The sequence below is a fragment of the Pinus tabuliformis genome, chromosome X (genome assembly GCF_031772625.1).
Source record: "Pinus tabuliformis cultivar Carrire ecotype Pingquan chromosome X, CPIR1, whole genome shotgun sequence".
In the NCBI taxonomy this organism is placed as follows: domain Eukaryota; kingdom Viridiplantae; phylum Streptophyta; class Pinopsida; order Pinales; family Pinaceae; genus Pinus; species Pinus tabuliformis.
Window position 1 is genome coordinate 561,481,610 of NC_142308.1, and position 26,578 is coordinate 561,508,187.

At 38.7% G+C, this 26,578-nt stretch overlaps 1 pseudogene; it reads right to left on the minus strand.

Moving 5' to 3' along the window:
• Positions 1–22,617: 22,617 nt before the first annotated feature.
• Positions 22,618–23,270, minus strand: LOC149141258 (putative sugar phosphate/phosphate translocator At4g32390 pseudogene; annotated as a pseudogene).
• Between the last annotated feature and the right edge of the window lie 3,308 nt (positions 23,271–26,578).

Sequence of the window (26,578 nt, forward strand, 5' to 3'; positions counted from 1 at the left end):
CATGCTTAGTGGGTTACTAGGAAACAAGTTTTCGTTCACCAACAACATTTTTATCCTTTTAGGGTTTGTGTTCACCAATCTATCTCAAAATCCCTTCTAAAATTGGTCCTTAGATTTTGAGTACAACTAGTACAATTCTACTACAAACTAGATACAATGCATCCTTCCATTGTCTGCTCTCCCCAAAAGTCTATTGCTTTAGTAACCAAGTCATCACAATGTTCCAAAGTTATTGGATTTAAGATTCGACTTACTTGTCTTCTTGTCTCCTCAATGGTGACGTGGGGCTTCATCAAGCATATGCAACCATTCACACAAACTCACTAGAAAACTCTATATAGATGTCTTCATACATGAATGTCTCCTTGAATTTTTCCATTCTCCAACAAAGTAGTGGGGCTTCCTCTTTAGAAAATATTTCGTTCTATCATCAAAAAAATCTTCCACTTGTGGTTTAGCCAGTCATTCCTTCATTTTGCTAAGGCCTTAAAATCATGTCGTGGTAAAAAAAAAAACCATTTATTGGCTTTAATTGGTAAACTAGGGTCCACTTAAGCGTCCAACAAACATTGTACTAGTCTAGCATTAACATTATCAATTATTGAAGCAAGGAAGGCCTCACTTGAGGAGTGTTACCAAGGAATTAGATAGGTGTCGAGCTCTACATAGTGAAGTTATCATGTTGTGATGGAGTGATTTTAAGTAACATTCCATATACATTAGTTTAACACTATGGAATCCAACAAAAACCATAATTTGTTGTCTAATTATGCTATGGCATTATATTAGATTGTTGTCATTGATATTAATAATGGAGAGAGATTCAAGAATTAATATAAATGTAAATCATAACAACATAACATATATATAAAACATTGTGGAGCTTATCAATACAAAGTTGAATATAGCTACTTAGAATATGATTTAGACTCAGCTAGTTGTTAGGCTCGACAAGCAAAGCTTAAGAGTAGGAAGTGAGTTTAGGATTAGGATTTGATCTTTGATTATGACTAGGATCATCTCTAAGCTCATGATCAAGAACATTTTTTTAAAATATAAGTTTCAACCTATACCTCCTATTAAACATTCAAAATAAATCTCTACCTCATTAATAATATTTGAGTAATAAATTGCAACTATCAAATCTTTTTTTAGTCACATTTGTAATATCCATTTTTTACATATTTTTTTGAATCTAAAATTATGCTTTTTATAAATATTTTTGCCCTAGATTTTTGACATATATTATATTGGCTTTTTGGACTAAATAATTTTCAACTTTATTATCGACCTAATTTGCGACCCCTATTTAAAGTATTGGTGGATCACAAAGTCACACAATAGGTTGCAAAAACCTTTTCGAAAGTAATTTCAAGGTGCATTTGAGGCACAAAAACGGCTTATGGTTGTATTGCTTGCTAATTCTCTTCTACTACTAGTTAACCATAAATATGAATATGATCAAAATAAACACCATGAAAGGGGAATCAATTGTCCTTGGTGAAGAGATAGAGAGGTTGTAGATGAGCTTAAAGGTTGGGTAACTAATGAATCTTTCAACCATTAGTTAAATTGATCATTATTTATTTGAGAGGCACATTTTAGTATTCTAAGTTATTCCTAGAAATAATTGAACAAATTGGGCTCGTTCTGCTGACACTAAAGAGCATTAAAGGGAATAAAATCCCGAAGGCATTGTCAAGAATTGTAGGGGAAGATATTCCTTATGTTGTGTAGGGAAGTGAAAGAGAGTGCCATTGATATGTGTGGGTTAGATTAGATGTCCAATGCTTTGTAATGAGTGAAGTAACCATTCCATGAGAGCAATGGGTTGGGTTGAGTGAGTGGGAACCTATATCTTACATTGATTTTCCCTATGGACATCATAACCTAACTTGGGGATGGCATCTTAAGTGGATGCCTATGACTAGGAGGAAAATTGTTTATATGAAACTAATTTCCTTGGACTATTCTTAGTTAAAAAACAAGTGTCTATGAAATGTGATTGAATATTATTTATTGTAATAAATTTACATGGATTATGCATGTTATGTGTGGTCAAGTTCAATTTAAACATAGATTCGTGGTTGCTATGAAATGTTAATGCATGCTTGTTTAATCCCATTTCATTATTGTTACTACACCTTATGTGTGAATTTAAATGAATTACATACCTCCTTAAGAAAACCATATTTGTGCTATAATGGCGAAATAACCCCTTAAGGGCCAAAACTTTAATGGCCTATAAGTGGCTATCCATTTATGGCTGAAAATGCATGGGATGGAGATGCCACATTACTTTTTATTCCCCTTAAAAGTTTTGACTTCTTACTAATGTTTAACTGCCACTTTAACTAGTGCAACCAATTTCGTAAGTAGGCTCACCATTTTGTTTTTGAATTTATCTTGCATGTTTGCATTCCATTCATCCCATCATAGATTCATCTCCCAAAAACACAAAAAACATAAATATGACATATCCACAATCTTGAGTTTTCGTAGTCATTCAAGATCCAATTTTAGATAAATTGGCATAATTTCATTGTAGCTCCATGGATAATTGAAATGATTCCTTTCAATCAAACATGTTATTAGGTTTAGCTTCAAATACTACAATTAATTTTGTTCAAGGCCTGATTTTTCTACCAAATTTAATTGTGATTAGGTGGAGAATGAAAATATAGTAATTAAAACCATGATTTTTTTGTCCTTCCAACTTAAATAAAATCTACTTTGTTTAATGAGAAAAGAGTGCAAGACAATATGTTGAGATAATCTATGTGCCTTTTTAAGTGATCCTATTACCAATCCAATTTATTCCATTAAAAAACACACCCTTATAATGCTAGATAAGTGTCCCATCTACATTGTAAAAAAATAAAGAGAAGAAAGTTAATATAATTCAATAAATTTAGAAAAATCAATCCTCAACCCCTCTTTATTTATAAAAATGGGTAAAAAGACATGAATAGAGTCAAACCTATTAATTTTAAAAAATATTACTTAAATATACAAGGTGTAACAACCTATTCATTAATATACTCTTTATTTTTTATTCTTAAATTAAGATATTAATATTTTGTCAAATCATTTATAAAATTGGGTACTTCACTCCGAAACATTTTAACAAAATATCTATGCTAATTGTAAAAATTCAACGTATAGTAGATATTCCTAGGAAATTTAGTCACACTATAATTATCAATGAGAATTACATGGTAAAATTTTGTGAGTCAACAATAATTCCTAAGCATTATTAGACACCAACATACACACATTCTCAAATCTCCTAGATCTGGGTATTTAAATTTTTCTCCCTTTCTCTTCCGCCATTTTCATTTTCTAAATTCTCACAATATCTTCACTCCAACATTTCCATTTTATAAATTCTCACAATATCTTCACTGGCGCATTCTTCAATCCATTTCAGACCCAAGAGCTTTTGGACCTGCACTGTATCACATTCCCATTCACCATGTATTTATGATTGCTTATTGCTACAATTCTACAATGTCGCTTCTTTGGAATAAAAGGGAAAAGAAAATGGCAGTATTAAAGGGAATGGCCATTATGTTGGCTTGTAGGGGCTTGACCCAGGTTCAAAGGTGATTCAACCAAAAAAAACCCGATACTATTGGCCTTGTCGCCAACAGTGCGCGGAGCGCGGACTGAGGTCTCACCCGAAGTAGTAAGGAAGGGTGCTAGAAACAAGTTTCCGCACCCTGGAGATGTCCGATGAGCTCTGGTGGTCCACGGTTTGACCTTGTGGGTAGGTCACTATGCGCATCTATTAGTCCCTCGCAACCTGTGATGCTACCTTCGTGCAACTCTACTCGGGGCACGATTCGTATTATTACCAAAGTTCCTTACTATTAACCTATTATTATCTAATTACTTAACTTATCTGTGTAATTCTAGCGATAATTAATAGTATATCCAACATTCATATAAGTGCGCACGATAAACAAAACTGTATAAATGTATAGAATGTAATATACAAGTAGATGCACAGAAATTGGAATCAACTTCTCTTTATTATTCTTCGTTCAAGGTTACAGACTCGACATCGCCGTGCGCACTCAGCTGCAGAGGTCTGCGTACTCAGCTGCAGACTCTACTAGGCCTCTGCGCACTCAGCTGTAGAGCCTCTTCCTACTACTACGAGCTAATACACCTAGACTCTTACTCTATGCTTGAACCATTCGTATTCCTCTATCTCTAATTCCCTAGCTAGCTATCTTTACAACTTAGAGCCTTGCTCTATTTATACAATCCCATGGTCCGCAGACCATGGGTAGGCCAACATAACATTACATTACATTACAAAACTTACGGCAGACAACTCTATGACTCAACCTATACTTCGCGTCGACAATTCGCGGAGTTTTACAATACATTTGACCAAAACTTGGGCTTTGAGCCCCAAAACATGTTGTGGTGGGGATTCCATGCCAAATAGGCCCCCAACACAAACATCGCGACTCGCCCTTGAGTCACTCTGTCGGTGCAACGATCTTGGCGTGGAGTCCCTCCAACTGGTCCCAAATGGCCTGAATGTTTGCAGTGCACTGAGCTGCAACCTGCTGCATTCTTGTTCCTGAATCATCTGTGTTTGAATTGTGTCCTTACCTTGGTACAAGAATCTGCTGCATGTGTTTATAGTCCCGTGCTCCTGTTCGGCTCCTCTGGTCGCGAAGACTCTGCTTTGGTCGGTTAGTCAGATAGTCGGCCCACTTGTGTAGGGCTTCAGGTGACTGCCGTTTACTTTTCCTGGGAAGGGTTCTCCATTTAGTTTAACTAGTTGGATTGCGCCTTTGTTTGTAACCTCTTTAACCACATATGGTCCCAGCCAGTGCATTCTGAATTTTCCCGATTTTTTTTCAAACTTACTGTCATACAACAACACTAAGTCATTTACCTTGAAGGTGCACAACTTGATATGGTGGTCATGCTAGGCCTTTTCACGCTGCTTTTGTACCTGCTGATGAAATCTAGCCAGAAACTGTTCGTCCTCATGTTCTTCTAATTGTGCGAGCCTTTCTTCCAGGGCTTCACGGACCGTCATGCTTGTGAGCACTGTTATTCACATAATAGGTACGATGTATTCCATCGACATGACAACTTCCGTGTGTTACCGGGAAATCTAGTGTCTATTCAGAACTGCTAGTCCCACTAAGATGAGTAGCTATCTTAGAAACAAACAAACTAAAGTCACTTGTGTTTTCCTTTATGAGAGATAAATGAGAAAGAAGCAGAGAGTACCAACCTCAGTCTTTCGCTTGGTTCCTTGCTTGTTTCCTTTCCCCTTCAACAGAATCTTGCCACTTCCTTTCCCCTTCAACAGAATCTTTCCACTGCTTCCTTACTTGTCCCGCTTCAAAGAGCACCTGTAGAGTCACAACAACATAATACCATCAAAGCATAAAGATCTATCGCTGTAAACAATATAGGATTAGATATATATTGACCATACAAATGCATATATCAACACAATATTCAGAGATACACAATAATATGGAGGAAACTCAAATAGCTTTATTAATAAAAGTAGTAGAAGAGAGGATTACAACCAATTGGTTTGACCCAATGCCATACTCCCAACTTGAAAGCCCTCTTCACCTCATGCAAAGCAAGATCACCCAACAATGTCTTCAAAGAGAAACCAACAACACTTCTTTGCAAATTATCAAATTCCAACCTTTAGATCTCTAGGATGAGGGATCCATATATAGATATTTGTAGGGGGGTGATTCAGCTTCTGTGATTTTGATTAGTGTCATCTCTCTGATAGATTTTTGTTCCACTTGGAGATTTCATGATCTCTTACTCATCCTTTGGCGTATTCAGGGAGGCAAGTGTCAAATGAGCAACTTTTAGAAGATTCTCAGGGTCTCCACCTAGCAAACTGCTTGTGCCATTTCTTTGCTCTCGCTCATTGCACCCTACAGAAGGGCTTTCCAGTATGCATTGCACTTTTTTCATGTGGCAGGTGAGATGCATCACACCCTTAGCACTGGGCAATTTGTATGGTCTTGCTTTGACCAGTTCTGAGTAGTTTTTCATGGAGAACTTCTGGGAGATGATGTAATCAGCTGAAACAACACTTTTAGGGACTTAGAAGCCCTTGGTTTATGGACATATGTGATTGGGGTTGCAATGCCCAAATATGTCTATAACAGTTGCCCCCTAAAGCATGAGGTTGTAAATCTTTTGATGTCGGGTGAAATGCTTTATAATGAGGATCCGAGGTTTTTCGAACTGGAAGGTGACCTGTAATAAGATATAATACAATAAATTATCTTCATAATATTTTCATGATCTAGCTGAGGCGGGCATTCCCATGCTCAACTTCATAAATTCATTTTCATGTACATAGGACAGACAACTATCTGTGTGCAGACTGATGATTCTGGTAGAGCCATCATCCCTTAGTTTGGATGATTATCTGTGCAGCAATGATGTACATTTCATGTCTTTATTTTCCTGAATATATCGCAGCCTGGATGGCTGAAGTTATATCCGGGGTCTTCAAAAATCGTTCAATCTTCGCCCGAAAGTATAAGTCGATCCATGTGAAAAGATGTTCTGATGTTGAACATGGAAGGACATCGCCTGATTACCAGCCAATGACGTAAGATGTTAATAGGCGCGAGAGGAATCACCGATGATGATGATGACCCTAAAGGTACTGCAGTACAATTCACGTGGTGTGAATACATGAGTCGATATCGAACACCACACAAAATCTTTCGGTCAAAGGCCATTAATGTAAACCTGTCACCGGAAGTGAGAAACTTGCCATTGAGGCATGCAAGCTTCAAAGTACCGAAAGGGTTGTCCCTGGGTTGGATTCTTGGATAATGAGCTGATGTCGACAAGAAGTGACCCGTCATAGGAGGGCATTAATGGATCCCACATCTATGACACGGAACGGAGCAAATGATTTTGTAGAGGTGAAAATGATCTGATGATACAAGGTTCAGGGTGGCGGTCATGAAATAATGAAGCGTGAAGGTATTGCAGCAGATGAGACACAAGCTGGGTAGGTGAATTGTCTGAGCGACTTCTCTTGAACATATCGGCGACACTGAAATGGATTGGTAGCGTTAACCCTAAAAGTGGATGGTACGGTGGACCAATGGTGATATGACCGGTGAACTGAATAACCCAACCTGACTCAATCATGGTGATGGAGTGAAAGTGTCATGTTCAAGAGTGACCTACTACCAATAAAGTTTCTTGTATTTTTCTTCCCAATTTTCCCCAGTCATTTATGACTAGTACCTCTTTATTTTTGTCAAGCTTGAGGAGGATAACATATTCTTGTTCTATAATTTTCCCTTCGGGCAAACCCGTCGCTATGTTTTAACGGGCCTAGCAATAGTGAAATTCGCTCTTGTCTGAATGGACAAGTTTGTCGCTATTGTTTTAACGAGTTTAACGACAAGGATAACTTGGTCCTTTTCAATTTTAGAGAGTCTGAAAAGAGACGGAAATGAAACTCCAATATTCCTTTTTCATAGTATAATCCCTTAAGTCCAAAAAAGTATAAAACAATGCGAAAGGGATGACTTTTCGATAGTTTTAACGAGCCGAACAAGACAAATGCTCAATCTTTTTGTGTAATAATCCCTCAGGTCCAGAAAGATTAAAATCTAGAGGAGGGATGGCACTTCCAATCACTTTAACGAGCTGGAGAGGCCAATTTCTTGGAAATCTTTTCATATTTTACGAGTCAGATGAAAAGATCTTAAAGGAGACTCATTTTTGAGGAACGAGTGATATTCTCGGGTAGCAGCTGCTTTCAGGTAAGGGTTGGAACTTTCCAATCACGGCAGTGTTAAGAAGATGGCTAACAGAATCACTTGTCACAACTGTTCCTCAAAAGGGGTAAACAATCAAATGGAGGCGTAGGATCAGCTAAAACAGAGTGGAGGTGATTGTAAGAACATGACCAAGGTTCAAAAGGTGATGATAATGCATTCGCAATGGTTATTTACCGGAGGTGGGTTCATTTTTTAATGAGCTTAAACTCTGGTGGAACATATGCTCATTGTTAGGTTGAATTTTTAACAAGCTTGAACTTTGCGTAAAACTGCTCGTGTCAGTTGTATAATAAGGACGTCTCATCGATAGGTTCATTTTTTAGGGAGCTTGCACCATTCGAAATTTTGCTTCGACTCCTTTTATTATGTAAGCTAGGAACGACCAATCCTATGAGCTTAAAGGGTTAAGAATCTACAAACTAGGAAAATAAATGTTCGCTTTTCACTTTCATGCAAAAATGTTTGCATGCTCCCAAGTATAGCGAAGTAGAGTTTCCAGGTTACCCTTCAATTTGCAGACAAAACATTTGTTCTGTTGGGAAAGGCATACCTTCTGACAGAGGTATCTTATTCCAGTCTAATCCCATTTTCCTAAACGGACGGGTGTGTTAGACCAATCATATATACTCAGCGGAAACCTACCCTATACCTGAAGTTTTCCTGCCGAAGCAGACCAGGGTACATGCCCCCTGGGCTTCAGTGACAACCATCGAATCACTCGCACTCATCAGGTGGACGGACTAGAGATTGATGAGACATTCCTTGCACAAAAAGACCTGTTAGGGATGGCATTTGACTATTGGCTATGTGTGAACCGGGGAATGAAAGTTGGTCTACGCGCTGGACCACTCTGTCTTCGTGCAAAAAACACATCACTCGGAAGAGAGAGGAAACAATAGATCCCATGCTATAAATGTAGACACTCCCAAGGAGAAGATTGTAATCTAAAGGTCCTTGGACTACCATTACGTTCATATAAACAATTTTCCTTCTCAAAGTTATAGGAAAATTTGGAAGGATCCCTAACGGTCCACTGGTTCCTTTGTCGAAGCCTGTCAGATTTTGCATCTTAGGCAAAAGCGATGGCGAACCAAGCGCTTTCCAAGCAGTTGAAGAAAGGATAATCACAAAATCCCCTTCATCTATGATGGTACCAGCCATGACCATTCGATAAGTTTACACTATGATTCAGAATGGTACATTAGATGGTAAACGAGGTTTTCCCAGTAGATTCCAATCGAAGGAGACAACTAGGTTGCTTGGAGGTGGGATCGAATAAACAGCTAGATACATCTCTGACGAACTTCCTTCCTGCGGTAAAGGAACAGGTAGATTGCCCCCATGTTCATCGGAGTCTGTGTTTACGAAAAGAATTTAAACGGTGTCGTTCTCATTCTCTTTGATGACTGTATCATCTAAAGGTAAATCCTCTGAAGACAAGATGGGGTTGGCTACCGTCTCGACCTGTTGAATTTGGTCTGATGTGGACTCAGAGGGGTTATCTTCAATGATAGGTGCTTCGACCGACAACAAAGGTGCGTCAGTCAGATTTTCAACTAGCAATGGACTCGACAAGAGTTTCTTGTATCTAGGAGGGAGTCACTGCAGTGATGCAGAACGATTATCCAAGACTCTTTTAGCTTCGTCCAGAAAGGGACAATGGTGGAGGGCATGATCGCCTTCACACATTCTGTAAGGAAATTTATATTTTTCTTTCTGTCCGGTGACTTCGTTTTCACTAGTTGACGGTGTACTCTCAACATGATCGTCAGAGGTTGACGACACCGGATTGTGCAAGTGGAGAGACCAATCCCTTAAGATCTGTGGGATGCAAGAACAATCTCTATGATAGTGGTCCCCTTTGCAGATGACACATGGAGATTTAGGTTTGGATGGTGCAGCGTGTGGATTTTCACTAGACGATGTATGGTTGCCCCTTTTTGCCGTTGGCTCCTTCTTCTTCTTCTCCTTCCCTTTCTTCTTCTTCTCAGTTACTTGGTTTTTAGTTTTACTATCTTCACCAAGCGAAGAGGAAGAAGGAGAGAGAGAAACAAGCGAAGTAGAAGGTTGGGGGGTAACTCTAGTATCATCTAGTTGCTGATTTGATTGCTTAGGAATCACGGTGCTTTGAACGACAGAGGTCGAGAAAAGCCATACCGACAGACCAATTCCCAGTCCTGGAAGGGACAATGCGGCCATATGAGGTGCACCAACATCTCCCCAAGAGGAGAAAGGAATAGGATTTCCCCCAAGGGGAAATCCTTGGTTGGTGGACTCCATTTTCTCAACCTAAGATTAATGAGGGAATAGTGACGTTATTCTGATTAAAATAAATTTTTGACGCTTTGACACAACTTGTTTTTTCAATTTTTAAGAGTCGAGAAGAAGCTAAAGATGACTCTAGTTGCCTTCGATTTTTAATGAGCATGAAGTGAAAATTGCTCAAATCGACCTTTTCCTTTAAGGAGTCTGAAAAGGAACGAAAGAGACTACTCTGGAAATCTAGACAAAGGGATTACCAAACCAATCGCAGAACTGCAGAATACTTTTTACAGTACGGCAGTCAATCTTCCCGAATGCTGTGTTCAGTGCATTGCGATTGATATGGCAGCATACATGGCCTCCTAAGGATAAAGGATATAGCCTATTGTGGCCTCCCAATATATACTCGACGGTACATGGGAGCACAAGTCCGTACTGGCACTTGTCATCTCAAAGAGGAGGAATCACCCAATCTACGATGAAAGTGATAGTTACCAGGCTTTATGACGCCGGAATACGTCTCTAGCCTAGACTTCTAGATGTTGTGCATTAGGTTCCAAAGCATTTTTATGTTCATTGAATTTATTTTACAGTTGATATTTCTTAAGAAGTTTTCCTTTAAGGTTCACCGCGTGATGTAGATATACAATTCCTAAATATGCAACCTAAGATGATAAATAGTCGTTTACTTTTCTTTTTGCAATGAAAATCCTAGCTACTAAGGAAAGAGAAGCGAAATCCTTTCAACATAGAGCAGAGAGCACACACTAGATGCATTGCCCTAAATCAAAATCAACAAGCAATCTAAATGCAAATGCACATGCATGTATTTGTTTTCCGCTTTCTTAATGTGTGAATGATAAAAAGAATGCTAAGTACAAATCTGAATTATGTCTTCTTTCAAAGCGACAATACTAACGATTTTCTTTTCAAAAACGAAAAAGAGACAAGACGACACTTTGTGATTTTGAATTGAAAACTTCTTTCGACACTTGAAATACTATTAATTCAAATCAAATACAAGAGTAATAGTGTAATCGACTATCAAAAAGAGGAAGATTCTTTTCTTTGACTGAAAACGACACTTGCGACACTTTCAAATCAAAAGACGACAGTTCGATTAAGCTACCATTTTGTAAAGGAGAACTGTAAATGACGAAAAATACATAAAAACATTCACAATTATTTGTACAAATGAGGTTGGATGATGCAAAGGAAGGGGGTTTCAACAGTGGTCTACTGATCACAAACAACAAAACTCCTGAATAAAGCTGAAAAACAGTGAAGAAAAAACCAAAATCTAGAGGCAGAAACAGTCTTACCTGATCATCGCACCTGTAACACAGGAAAATAGGGATACATCTCACCTACTGCACACAGGAGGTGCGATGCATCCAGATTTCCAAGAGGAGAAGGTGCAATGGTCTAGGGACGAGAATTTAACTTGGCTTTTGGTCACAGTTTGTAGCTTAGTTCAGGGATTTAGGCTGAGCTAATGATAGTTAGTAACTACAAAGTATAGGGGCTGATCTAATAAGGTTACTTGAGCTACCTATAGGGCACTTAGGATGTTTGCAAGTCAATTGTTCAGTTCATAAACAAACTCGAAGATTGACTGAAGTAGCATTGATCTACTTTGCACTTGCATAGCAAATGCAGTTCGAAGGCTAGATGGCTTAACATCATGCTCCATCTGTGGTTTATGAATCAAACAAATAGAGACAAGCAATCAAACTATTCTTTCCCCAGTGGAGTCGCCATTTTGTTACTGGGAAATCTAGTGTCTATTCAGAACTACTAGTCCCACTAAGATGGGTACCTATCTTAGAAACAAACAAACTAAATTCACTTGTGTTTTCCTTTACGAGAGATAGATGAGAAAGAATCAAAGAGTACCAACCTCATTCTTTCGCTTGGCTCCTTGCTTATTTCCTTTCCCCTTTGACAGAATCTCGCCACTGCTTCCTTACTTGTCCCGCTTCAAAGAGCACCTGTAGAGTCACAGCAACATAATACCATCAAAGCATAGGAATCTATCACTGTAAACAATATAGGATCAGATATATATTGACCACACAAATGCATATATCAACACAATATTCAGAGATACACAAAAATATGGAGGAAAACTCAAATAGCTTTATTGATAAAAGTAGTAGAAGAGAGGATTACAACCACTTGGTCTAACCCAGTGCCATCCTCCTAGCTTGAAAGCCCTCTTCACCTCATGCAAAGCAAGATCACCCAACAATGTCTTCAAAGAGAAACCAACATCACTTCTTTGAAAATTACCAAACTCCAACCTTTGGATCTCTGGGATGAGGGATCCATATATAGATATTTGTAGGGGGGCGATTCAGCTTCTGGGATTTTGATTAGTGTCATCTCTTTGATAGTTCTTGGTTCCACTTGGAGATTTCATGATCTCTTACTCATCCTTGGGCGAATTCAAGGAGGCAAGTGTCAAATGAGAAGCTTCTAGAAGATTCTTAGGGTATCCACCTAGCAAACTGCTTGTGTCATTTTTATGCTCTCGCTCATCGCACCCTACAGAAGGGCTTTCCAGTATGCATCGCACTTTTTGCATGTGGTAGGTGAGATGCATCACACCCTTAGCACTGGGCAGTCTGTATGGTCCTGCTTTGACCAGTTTTGAGTAGTTTTTCGTGGAGAACTTCTGGGAGATGATGTAATCAGTTGACCTTGCTCCTTTACGGTATGAAACAACACTTTTAGGGACTTAGAAGCCCTTGGTTTATGGACATATGTGATTGAGGTTGCAGTGCCCAAATATGTTTATAACATCGTGCCATAGACTAACCGGAAAGGTGTTTGTCCCGTTAATTTCTTGCACATTGTCCTGTAAGCCAATAATATGACTGGTATGTGCAGGTCCCAGTCGTTTCATTGCGCGTTACATAATTTGGTCAGTGCAGTCTCTAGTATTTTGTTGAATGCCTCTACTGTCCCATTAGCTTGTGGGTGGTACGGTGTGCTTTTTTGATGATACACATGGAACTATTTTGTGAGCGCGCTGATGGTTTCATTCAGGAAATGTGTTCTACGATCACTCATTAAGATTTTCGGACAACCAAATCATGTCAACACATTTTTGAACAAACACTTCACAGCCATAGTGGCCGTGCAGTCCTTGACTGCCTGTGCTTCTGCCCATCGTGTCAGGTACTTTGTTACTGTGATGGTGTAGCGCGCGCTTGTCTTTCCCTGAGGTTTGATCGGTCCCACAAAGTCGATTGCCTATTTTTCAAACGACTGCAGTGTCATTTGTGAATTTAATCACATCTCATCCCTTCATGATGGTTTTCCAGTCCTTTGACATATATCGTAGGCCTTACAGTGCGCTTTCGAATCCTGGTGCAGGGTTGGCCACCATAACCCTGCGCAAAGAATCTTCTGTGCGGCCATGCGTCCTGCATAGTGTCGGTCGGCAGTGCCCCCATGTGCTTCGACGAGGATCTGACCTCATTCAAATTCAAGTACATATTGTTGCAATATCTCGTCATTTCCCATTTTGTAGAGGTGCCCTGGGATAACAGAAAAGTCTGCTGCGATCACCACCAATTCCTTCTTCTGTTGAACTGAGTATTCCTTTGGCGCAGTCCCTGTTGTTAGAAAATGGATTATATCTTCGAAGTGTCCATTCGCGACGCTCACTGCAAAGAGTTGTGCATCAGGTATTCCTTCCTCCAAATTCGTTGGTTCCTTGCCCGTCTCAATTCGTGACAAGTGATCTAGTCCCGTGTTTAGGCATCTCGGCTTGATTATGACTTCAAAATCATATTCTTGAAACAAGAAGAGAATCTACATATGCGCCCCCACAACACAGGCTTATTCACCAGGTATTTCAATGCGGAATGGTTGGTATACATCTTGAAATATCCTCCGAGTAAATAGCATCGGTATTTTTGGAGTGCGTACACCATTGCCAACCCCTCATGCTCAGTGGTAGAACAGTTCTTTTCTATTTTGGAAAATCTCCGACTTGCAAATGCGATAGAGTGATCCACGCCCTCACAACCTCCTGTGTGAGTACGGCTCCTAGCACAATACACAACGCATCAACATGTACATGAAATTCCACATCCAATTTTGGGAAGACCAAGATTGGAGCAGAGGCCAGTTTCCCCTTCAGGACATCCAAACTCTTCATGCAATCATCATTCCAGCAATATGTAACATCATTTTTCAATAACTTTTCCATCGGCCTTGTTATTTGGGGATAAATTTTGATGAACTTCCTATAATATCTAGTGTCCCAAAGTAGTGCGCAGTTGTTTAACACTTCGCGGTGCTTCCAAATTTAGAATAACGACAATCTTACAATCTTCATAGGGTCCACCATCCGTCCTTGTTTGCAGACCACATGTCCCAACAGCTTTTCAAAGGGAATGAGGAATGTGCACTTCTTAAGGTTTAGTGTAATCTGGTCTCAGCATAAAGTATCCAGCATCAAGCGTAAGCTTGCTACATGGTGCGTAACTAATCCAAAGACAATTCAACCATCCAGATAGACCTCCAAGAACTTGTGGATGTATTCTTTGAATGCAGCCACAACGATGCATGAAAATATAGCTGGCGTGTTCTTCAGTCCAAACGGAATAACGGTGTATTGAAAACAACCCCATTCTATTGCGAAGGTTGTTTTTCTCCTATCTTCTGGCACGATCTTGGTCTGATCGTACCTCGAGAACCCATCCGTGAATGAGTATGCTTCCTGACCGCCAACATTCTCCAGTACTTCATCTGTGAATGGTGTCGGGAATGGATCGTGTACACAAGCGTCATTCAGCTTTCTGAGGTCCACGCATATTCTTATTTCGCCCTTCTGTTTTTTCTCTTGTACTACCATAGGACTCACCCAGTCGGATTCTTCCACTAGTTCAATAATTCTGGCTGCGAGCATTTTGTCTAATTCGTCGTAGACCTTTTCTTTATACTTCGGATTCAAGCAGTAAGGCCATTTCTTAACTGGTTTCGTGCCAGGTTTTAGGGTGATCTTCATCATCCCTAAGTCTCCAACGATCCCTTTTAACTCTGTAATTTTGGTCGGGAACATGTCTTGGTATTCGCGGAGTAACTCAGCGACCTTATCCACTGTGGCATCATCCCAATAGTCCCCAAGCGTTGTGTACTTCGGTTTCGCCTCCATTCCAATGTTGACTTGCTTTTTCTTTAGCGGCATGGTGATGTTGGGGTCTTCAAGTGACGATCCTCGAATCTCATGACAGCCTTCCGTTTCCGAAATGTTAATATTTCGTGGGTCCTCATCATCCTCCTCAACATTTACATTGTAACACTCTAGTGCACAACTTAACTATGTCGCCCATTCTGGCTGAAGTACTTCCATTGGCTCCTGGGGTATTTTGAAGATAACTGCTTTTACTGCCTATAGCGCATCGTCAACAGTATCTGACCAACAATCTTCAAACATGAAGGTTAACAGAAATCCCTCGCGCAAGACATCCCATTCGCTCATACCATGGCAGAGCTCCATCTCAGTATACCAATTCATGGGTATGACATCCAGGGTATGATAGAATAAATGTACCCATTCAGGTTGTGGCTCTTCCCCGTAGACCTTGGTCCATTTCGCGAGGTGTGTGCATGGATCATCTCATCCGTCATATTTGTCTACTAGCCATATCTGCGGTTTCCCAAATCGTAGGCGCATCATTCTTCTGCATCCACGCCAGTCCTCAAAACTTCCTTGATGCATACCCCACCATCGTGCGGGCATTGCACGCAGTGCCCACTTCAGAGCATCGAACTGCTGCTATTTTGGTACTGCGCTTTCAAATTGTTCAGGAATTCATCCACTGCTGTCAACCCATCATATGTAGGTAGATCCCTTGTCTCTATTGTCACACAATGCAGTGATATAACCATCATGTTGCAATTAAGCGTTGTTATTTCGTGCAGCTGATTCTGACATCACTCTATCTCTTTGTCTGAATCTGAAGTGCAGGAGCTTTCATACCCCCACAAAATCCTTCCATCTGCAGTCGGATTCACCCAATCCTCTTCTGAAATGGTTATCTTGTAAATACAATCAAGATTGTCATCATTATCATCATCGCGCACTGGTTCAGTGTATCGTGCTCCTTCGGCTGGATCTAGCAGTATTACTACGCGTAGTGACTTTTTTTAAAGATCATTTTGCGCTTCTTCAGATTTATGAATTCGTTCATATCGGTGGCTCATTCTATTCCTAGTAGTGCGGGATAGTGATTACTATCATCGAAAATCTCTATCACTTCAAAATCTGCCTGTGTGCTTGCACCTTCAATATCTACTGTTATCCCTTGCAATCTTCCCATGGGTAAGATCTTTTGTTGGTTTGCCATTCGTAATTGAATAGGAGACCACTGTAGCGCGGGTTTGCCCATGTGTTCCCATGTTTGTTTTGGTAGTACATTCACGTTCGATCTGAGATCTAGGATTACCTGATCCATTTCATACTCACCGATTTGCGTAGTCAACCTCATTTCCCTTCCTGTGCGTAATGCATGCTTTCCAAGTTTCCGGACCATGCACGGTTCTCCTAACCCTGTGCACCTAGTGATAAGTTCTTGTAGTCCTTTTACTACCTTGCTGTCGTGTAACAGTTTCATGCATGTCTCCAAAAAGGTAGTGAGCATTGAAGGATCCATCCCTGGTTCTAGTTGATCCTTACTACTTGAAGTGGAGGCCTCCGTGAAGCTCTTCTTAGCTTCCATGAATGTCTCCTTCGCACGTTCTAAATCAAATTCAGGTTCTTTTGTAGGAGCCTTGCGAACCCACGGACTTTCTTCGGACCACTTCCCTTTATCATCGGCATTGGTAATATCGCTCTTGAGCATCATGTTTACATTTGGGTCTTCTTTGCATGGCTCAAAACTCATCATCTGCAAATTCTGAGTGGAAGGAGGCTAAAGTACACCTTTTTCGCACAGTCTCGCTATCAATGTAGGGAAGTCTTCTGCCTCATGATCAAACTGAGTACATTACAAACATGATGTCCTTTTTGGGTTTGTACAATTGCAGGCATAGTGCCTTGGCCCCCGCAATTGTAGCAAATTAGTTGTCCGCGACCCCTTCCCGGTCCCATTCCACCTCAACCTCGACCGCGCCCCTGAAATCCAGTGCGCGCCATTCCTAAATTTGGGTTGAGGACTCACATTTCGCTTTGCACCTTGTAGGAAGAAGTTTGATCCATCATTAGTTCGTAGCATCTGTAGGTGCGTTCATCATGGCCTATCGACCTACAGAAATTACAAAACAATTGTTGGGACGTCTGCGTATACTTCTACAATAGATGACAATTATCCATAGTGTGCTTTTCTCCTATCTAACAAATCGTGCACCATAATGCAGGTTCCACACTTGGTCTTGCCTATGCCTCAGGTCTTAATGGCATCAACCCTCATCCTGCGAAGTAATTCGTAAACACTGGACAATGGTCCTTGTCATGCCCCTAGCCTTTGCATTTTTAGTGCACCATACCTCCTCGTGCACCTCTAGCCGAGGTGCCTTGTCCTGTTTCAAACCCTACATCTTCAGACACAGATTTTGCAGTTGCACATGGATTTGTTGGACTCCCAGACCAGGGTCGTGTATAGGGGTCTCATGCAATCTCATTTCCATCTCCAAAGCTTCGGCCTTGGTGGAAAGTTTTTGTTGTGACAACGCTGTCCTTAAGTGCGGTGTTAGTGATGCTATAAACCATGCGCGGTGTTGTGCATCCATCAACGTCATGTTAGCTTCGCAAATCATACCCTTCATCCTTTGGTCCAAATCCAAGGGGGTCTCACCTAGGAGCATCACGATCTCCTTAAACCCGATGATTGATTTTGTTTTCGACTTTGGCATGCTAAATTCCTTGTTTAGCGCGGTTTGGATTTATGCGGTTCCTGCATTTGGATGGTCATTAGAATGCTTGATGTGCCATGTTAATGCATGATCCTACATCGCGCTTACCAACGTAGCCTTTTTGATATTGTCATCCACAACTCCTTGTGCTTCCCATACCGCTCTTACCACGAACTAGAATTGGTCCGGATCTTCATTCCCTACTCCTCTGAATACCGGTAGTTTGATCGCACTCACCATACTGAACTGTGGTGGTGGCGGAAGTGGGGTGGGTGGAGATGGAGGTGAGGAGGGTGAGATGGGTGGTGGTGTAGGTGGAGGTGGTAAGCGCGAAATTCGCTGCCTTATCAGACTGACCGCGCTTCTTGGAGAGACTTTCATGAGCTCTTCCTCGCTTTCCCGCGAGGGGGAAATTAAGGGACTGGTTTCCAATTCTTCACTACTTCCGCTTCTGTAGATCTTCCCACTTCGTGTAGTCCCAAACATTAATTTATTCACATAACCTGCTTTTCACACAATAGCATCTTAATCCAAGTGTTCAAAGATTTGATATACTTACCTCACGGCCCCTTGAGGAAATGTCGCTCTGCCTCACTGTAGCTGACGATCATGTCTACTGCGAACTCAGTGATAAATCCTCCTATAATTCAGTCGAGCCAATGATCCACAGCTCACGCGATCTTATCTCTTGACGCTTCTAGTCTGTGCACTAATTCCAGAGTCCACACGACTGGTTTGTCGAGCCTACACCTTCCCTGACTGTTGTTGGGCAATTTAATTGCTTAAATTGCTTTCATTAAATTATGAACCAGGGAAACTTGTAAGCTTGTGATGATGCTAGAAAAATATATGCAGGAGTAGGCAACTAACTCTACGTCTAACTAAATGATTTCTGATTCAATATAATATGCAAGGGAAGAGGCTCCTAATTGAGGAGGTCCTGGTTGTCTTTCCCTACAGTATTATAGATTGAAAAGAAATCATTGATTACATAAAACCAGAAACTTGAAATAAAGACAAGAGAATGAATTTTAATTGTTGTTCAGATTCAAATAGAGAGAAAGACTAACTTAGTCCTTTGATTGTCCCCTCGTATATTGATACAAACTAAACTAAGATTCATTCATAAGCATAAGAAATGAAATAACTTGAAACTTAAAAGAAAAAGAATGAATTTCAATTATCATGCAAATCAAATAGAGGGAGAGCCTAACTTAGACCCTTGGTTGTTCCCTCATATGCTGATAAGATTTTAATTTAAAACCCATTCATCAATCACAAACAAATCCTCAAACATCTAGGCAATGAAATGAAATAAGATATATTATGAAATAAAATGTTTCTTTGATCTTTTCAAAGTGAGCTCAATTCTCTTAAGAACAAAGTGACAAGCTATTCCATATACTACATTAAGACAATTTATATCTAAAACTATAGAATGGAAATCTATGTAAAATGAAGCTTTATTCTATTCCATCATAAGTTGGATACATGCTCCAAGAGTGCTCCTCTTGGAATGGAGGAGGTGCTCCTATTTATACAAAAATTTAAGCAACTAACTCATTAATGGGGATCCACTAATCCCTCATATGATTACAACCAATATGAGACACATATTCCTTTATCCATGATTTTTCTCCATGAGATATGCTTGACCCCTATCCCAAATCTCCTTCAAATCTTCAAGAGAATTCGAATTTGAGTCTTGCAGGCCACATAAGAGTATCTTGGAACCTTTCAAATCACCTACACATTCACCAAACTCATTCCACCTTTAGGTATAAGCAAATACATGTTATTTTTCTAACTTTTAATCATAAATTCACTTTAAATACTTGAAATTAATAACTTTGGAAAATGAAAATATAAACCCATATGGTAATAGAAATATAGGGTTATGTAATGATAATGTGATGAGATGAGGTGACAAAATGAGGATAAAGGTGAAAATGGAGTGAAAATGTATGCTAATTTGGCAGCCCAACATACCCTTCAACTTAAGTTATTGCATGTCCTCATGCAATCTATTACATTGATCATGATTTGATCTTTTAAATTCTCTTTCTTTTACATGAACTTTGGCTGATATTGATTTTTTTAAATTCACATGATTTTCTTTTTGACAACTTTGTTCCTTTTTGCAAAGTCTTATTTCTTGAAACATTTGATTGCAACATATTATTTTAGTTGGTTCTTGTGTGACGACCAAAATGTGATTAGTATTGGTTCTTGTGTAACAATATTTTTACTGTTTTTATGTTGCATCAAAAGACTTTGAAAACATTTAATCAACTATTGATTCTTCGATCATTATTTGCAAAACATGTAACATTTGAATCATAATGTAATAGTAATTGTTTGGAGAAAGTATGTTGGTTAGGATGATATGTGTTGAAAGGACATATATGACATATAGAAGGTGATAATGGAGTATGAATATGTATATGAACATGGTGAATGTGAATGTGAATGAACATGGTGAAACATTTTCCAAAAATTATAGTTTTAGTATTAAAGGAATTGTATGATAAAAAGCTAGAAAAGAACATACCATTACTTACCTAAGTGGACAAACTATGCATATGTAGAAAAAAATGTAGCTCCTGCTGCTGAATCATGAAATGAAGAATACAATAATGTGATTTGTGTCTTGGTTGCATACATTATGGATGAAGTTGTAAATGTGGATCCTTTATTATTGTTGAATCTGCTACTAAACCATATAGTCTTCATGTCGTTCCATATCGTGGCACAATTCTTTCCATGTGAATAAATGTGTCGATGTCGAACATGGAAAGAAGTCATTGGATTATCGACCATTGATGAATGTCATTAACCAATGCGAGGCAAACTCACCATTAATGTGAATGAGTGCCAAGGTACCTAAGTACATCTTGCGAAGTGCGAATAGATGAGATGATATCGAACCACCTACAAGATCCAACGATCAAGGGACGTGTATTCCCATGATTGCTGGTGAGAGAGCCTGTCATTAAGGAATGCAAGCCTCAAGGTACTAATAATGACTCTAGTCTTTATCCCAGATAAGGTGCTGAGGTCGATGGGTCAAGACTTGTTAGAAGGGAGGCCTTAAGGAATCCTCCATCATCTAACACGAGTATGAAATAATGATTTTGAAGGACCATAGATGGAAAATTTGCATTGAAGCAGGGTTTATTTGGAAGAAAAGGAAAATGGGGTGACTCAGCTTTGTAAGGGAGCTGAATGACTTTATTCATGGGCTACAGGTTAGTGAAAGAGACAGGAAAATGATTGTGAAGGAAAATGAACAATGGATCAAGGTTTTATTTGAAAACATGAAAAGGAAAATGGAATGGAAAATTTATTGACTAAAGAAGTGGGAATGCAATGAAGTTTTTATTTACTGAAAAGGAGTAGAAATATAATGGTGAATGTAAAGGGAAATGAGGCGAATGTTTATTAACTGAAGAAGCATGGATGCAATGGAGACACTGGCATCTGAAAGGCTTGCAAGTGATGGATCTAATTTGACATCATGTGCTCATGCATCTTTGAGAGGATTTTCAATGATTTGATAGATATGATGACATTCTCCCCCTTTGCTTACCCAAAAGCATGTCCTCATGCTTGAAATGGGGTCTTTAAAGGACACTGTTTGCTTGTGGTCATTTGTTTATCTTCCTTGAACCTGCAGAAACTTAGTACTTTTTATGCAATGAAATGTAAGCTTATCATAATAGAGAGGTGATAAATCTCTCTATTCATGAAATTTACAAAAACAAACTGAGAATTGGTACTAATGAAACAAATTCTTAAAAGAAAAACCAAAAGAATTTTTACCTGTCTCGAAACTAGTGCCTCATTTTACCTGTTATGTCTTGTCAGCAATTTCTTCATTCTTGAACTATTTCAAACTATTTTGAAAGCTTTCTCATTGTGTAGATCTCGTCAAGATCTTTCCAACGACGCTTGAATCGTTGAAATCCGATGTTGTATGAGAAAGTTGTGCTTATTTGAAATTTGGGTGAAACAGTGAAAATTGTCAAGAGGTTTCTAGGCTGTAGGATTGCGCCCTTCCTGCATCTAAAAAAAATCTTGTCAATCTTCTTTGGCTAAGCCATGGCATAATATTTCCCAGTTTTTGATACCTTCGGATTTCATACGTTCTAGCCCGAGCTTTTTAATTGTAAAAAGCACTTCGCCATCTATATTTGTTCTTTCCATCTTTTCTGAATGACTGCATTATGAGGTTCTGTTTTCTTTACTCCATCGAAAACAATGTGATCTTTAACCAAAAGATGGCTTCCCAAATCCTGATCAATATCAACTCGAGACTCAAATCCGCTAAACCCTTCTCTATCTCCACTGTGAGCCCATTTCGATTGAATATGAAACCCTAAGTAGCTCCATAACCCAATTATGACCAACCACGGTAGCAGGCACCGGCCTCGAATCCATTGAAGAGGACTTGCATAAAACCTCACATATTTTTCTGGATTGAGACCTACGAAAAGAAGGAGAACTACGAGGAGTCAACCTGCCTGACAGCGTGGCCTTCAAACTGCTACCGACCCGCAAGGAAGGAGGCCAATTTTTTTTATGACTCGGCAACTGTTTTATCCATGCAATCCTGTCTCTTCCTTCAAAAAATGACTTCTTGATCACTGCCCCTCAATTATCATTCTACAGGTGACATTACCAAAGACTGTCTCTTTAGAAATTGAATGCTTCTCTGTCTTGAAATCGATCTTTTGTCTTCTGCTGCAAAATGGAGTCGTGTAGCCTCAAACGCAACTGCACCCAATTGAAGCAACACACCCCATGAATCGAACTTGGCCTCCTCGTATGCTGCAATGGCGACTCCAACTGATATGCCAATCCTGTTCGCCATGGTATCGGGAATGAATTTATCTCTCTTAAGGGAAACTCCAATGGAATAGACAGCCACGGGCATGAGGGCCTTTAGCATCTGGATGGAGGAGACTGATAGGTAAATGTAAGCTGAATTGGAGAACCAGAGGCTGAGAGAATAGAGGGATCCGATGGGCACAACTGAGGTCAGGTAGACCTCCCTTGACATTCCAATTGGCTCAACAAGTTTCAGGACTCTCACTAACACTATGGCGAGGAACAACAGAATGCCATGTGGATCATGGTCAGGATAATGGGGAAGGGCCAGTTAAACATCATCCTGTCAAGAATGTACTTGTTGAACACGATCACACTGAATCTCAGGAAGATCCATATGCTCACATAGGTGTAACTCAGGATGACCTTTTTCAGAACATTGTCATTCTCAGAAGCGCTTCCCTTGCTTGATCCCATCCCCATCTTTTCACTAATGTAGCAAAAACTCGAAATGGGTATCAGCAAAACACGGATATCTCAACGCCACATAGAACTTCGAGCCCAACTGTGACACCCAACTGCGGATCTGATTTTCCTGCACAATCCTTGGGATTCAACCCAGCGTAATATTTTCTACTGGATTTCTGTTTACAAATCAAAATCAAATCGCCATCCTTGGGATTCAACTCAGCATAATATTTTCTACGAGATTTCTGCCTACAAATCGAAATCAAATCGCCATCAGCGTAATCTTTTCTACTGGATCTAAACGTCCCAACAGTTATGCCACACACATCCCTTTCTATTTGCAAACGACACATTTTTCTCTGTTTCAAACTCATCTATCTACCTGCAAAATAGGATCTGCTCAACGGATTTGAATATGGATTTACGCCAATTTTCGTTCATTGATCTGGGGCAAGCTTGACAGAATGTGGTTTTTATTTGCAGATTCGATGGGGATCCAAGCCATGGAGAAGCCTGCATGTCGTTTCATTTTTTTTAACCTTCAAACCCTCGTTGCAATGCATCATTCCTTTGCCGTAAGGATTGTTCGTTCAAACCCTCGTTGCAATCTTTATTATAAGTTTTATTAATGTGTTGTTTTTTTTTTGTATGTTTGGTTTTTAATTATATATATTATTCATGTTTTATTTCTATGTTTCCAACCTACTTTCGTTGGTTTGAATGAATTGGTTGTTTTTTTTTATTGTTTTTTTAAATGTGTTATTGTTTTGTTTAATGTATATGACTTTTTGTTTTTGAAAGTTATGTTTTATTTATGATTTATGGTAAAACTATGTATTTTTCAATAAAGTTAAAATAAAATTTATTAACAATTTGGATATTTAGAGAAACTTTATTTTTAAAGATTATTTTATTTATGTATTATTATTATTATTTTGAGACAAATTTAATTGTGAAATAGAGATCAAAATTAGATAAAATTTTAGATTTAGTAGTAGATTTAGATCTCTGTCATTTTTCAGATTTATGAATTTTATTAAAAAATTGCAAAGTTAACTTATTCAATTTCTTTTCTGATCTTCTAGGTCGCACAAGGTGCAAGAAGAGAACATACTTCGGAGTTTTGTCAATTCTTTATACATTTGAAATTTTGAATTTGAAAAACATAGTAAGAAGAATTGATCTCAAACCTTAAATTTTAGTGCCCTAAACTCTACTTGTTTTCCTTCTTCACAAATATCTCTTTGATTGTAGATCTTCCTGCCAATGGTTAGTGAATGAGGTGGCTCTTACTGCACCACCAAAATTTCCAAGAAATAAATGAAATCAAATTTTAAAATCAAAAACTTAAAAAAAAAAACTTTCCAAGCTTGGTTTTATTTTCCTATTCTATCCTACTCCCTTTTGAGAAAGAGATTTTTATTTTTATTTTCAAGTGTAGGAGTATTTCCAATGAAGCCATTTACGGATCAAAGTCTCTAGTATGCTCACATCCAAATTTGAAAAATATACCTAAATGTTTACAAGGATATGAGAGATCAATTGCACGTTTGGATTAAATGTTAGGATTCCTTGAAGAATGGAAGAATGTTGTGGCCTAGTCACCTTTTGAAACCATCTTCAATGTAGTCCTCATTCTCTTGACTCTCCTCCAAATGCTTGAACATCATTTTAGATCTCCTGTCCATAAATGGATGGATTATTTCAACACACTTATAGTGAAAATATTGATTGAAATATATGCATACTATTTATCATGATTTATATATGCAGCTAAAAATGAGATTCAAAGCTAACCCCTATGTATACTTCCCCATGTTACTAAGATCTTGTTGTGGCCAAGTCATCCTTTCAACATGAGTTAGTTTTTCCAAAGAAAAATATTGGTATTGAATTAAATTCCTAATGCCTAATCCCTTAGCACCATCCCCGGCAACGACGCCAAAATGTTGGGAAATTTAATTTCTTAAATTGCTTTCATTAAATTATCAACCAGGGAAACTCGTAATCTTGTGATGATGTCAGCAAAATATATGCAAGAGTAGGCAACTAACTCTATGTATAACTAAATGATTTCTGATTCAATATAATATGCAAGGGAAGAGGCTCCTAATTGAGCAGGTCCTGGTTGTCCTTCCCTACAATATTATAGATTGAAAAGAAATCTTTGATTACATAAAACGAGAAACTTGAAATAAAGACAAGAGAATGAATTTTAATTGTTGTTCAGATTCAAATAGAGAGAGAAAGACTAACTTAGTCCATTGATTGTCCCCTCGTATATTGATCCAAACTAAACTAAGATTCATTCATAAGCATAATAAATTAAATAACTTGAAACTTAAAAGAAAAAGAATGAATTTCAATTATCATGCAAATCCAATAGAGGGAGAGCCTAACTTAGACCCTTGGTTGTTCCCTCATATGCTGATAAGATTTTAATTTAAAACCCATTCATCAATTCCTCAAACATCTAGGCAATGAAATGATATAAGATCTATTATGAAATAAAATGTTTCTTTGATCTTTTCAAAGTGAGCTCAATTCTCTTAAGAACAAAGTGACAAGCTATTCCATATACTACATTAAGACAATTTATATCTAAAACTATAGAATGGAAATCTATGTAAATTGAAGCTTTATTCTATTCCATCATAAGTTGGATACATGCTCCAAGAGTGCTCCTCTTGGAATGGAGGAGGTGCTCCTATTTATACAAAAATTTAAGCAACTAACTCATTAATGGGGATCCACTAATCCCTCATATGATTACAACCAATATGAGACACATATTCCTTTATCCATGATTTTTCTCCATGAGATATGCTTGACCCCTATCCCAAATCTCCTTCAAATCTTCAAGAGAATTCGAATTTGAGTCTTGGAGGCCACATAAGAGTATCTTGGAACCTTCCAAATCACCTACACATGTTACCAAACTCATTCCACTTTTAGGTATAAGCAAATACATGTTTTTTTTCTAACTTTTAATCATAAATTCACTTTAAATACTTGAAATTAATAACTTTGAAAATGAAAATATAAACCCATATGGTAATAGAAATATAGGGTTATGTAATGATAATGTGATGAGATGTGGTGACAAAATGAGGATAAAGGTGAAAATGGAGTGAAAATTTATGCTAATTTGGTGGACCAACAACTGTCTGCTAGCTTCGCAATCCACTCATACAACTCAGAAGGAAAGGATGCAAAGAAAATTTCACGGATTTCTGTATACAAGTAGCGCTCCAACCACTGTTCCTTAGATACTCACGGATTTTGGTTTTCTTGTGCCACGAAATCATGAATCTTTTTATTCA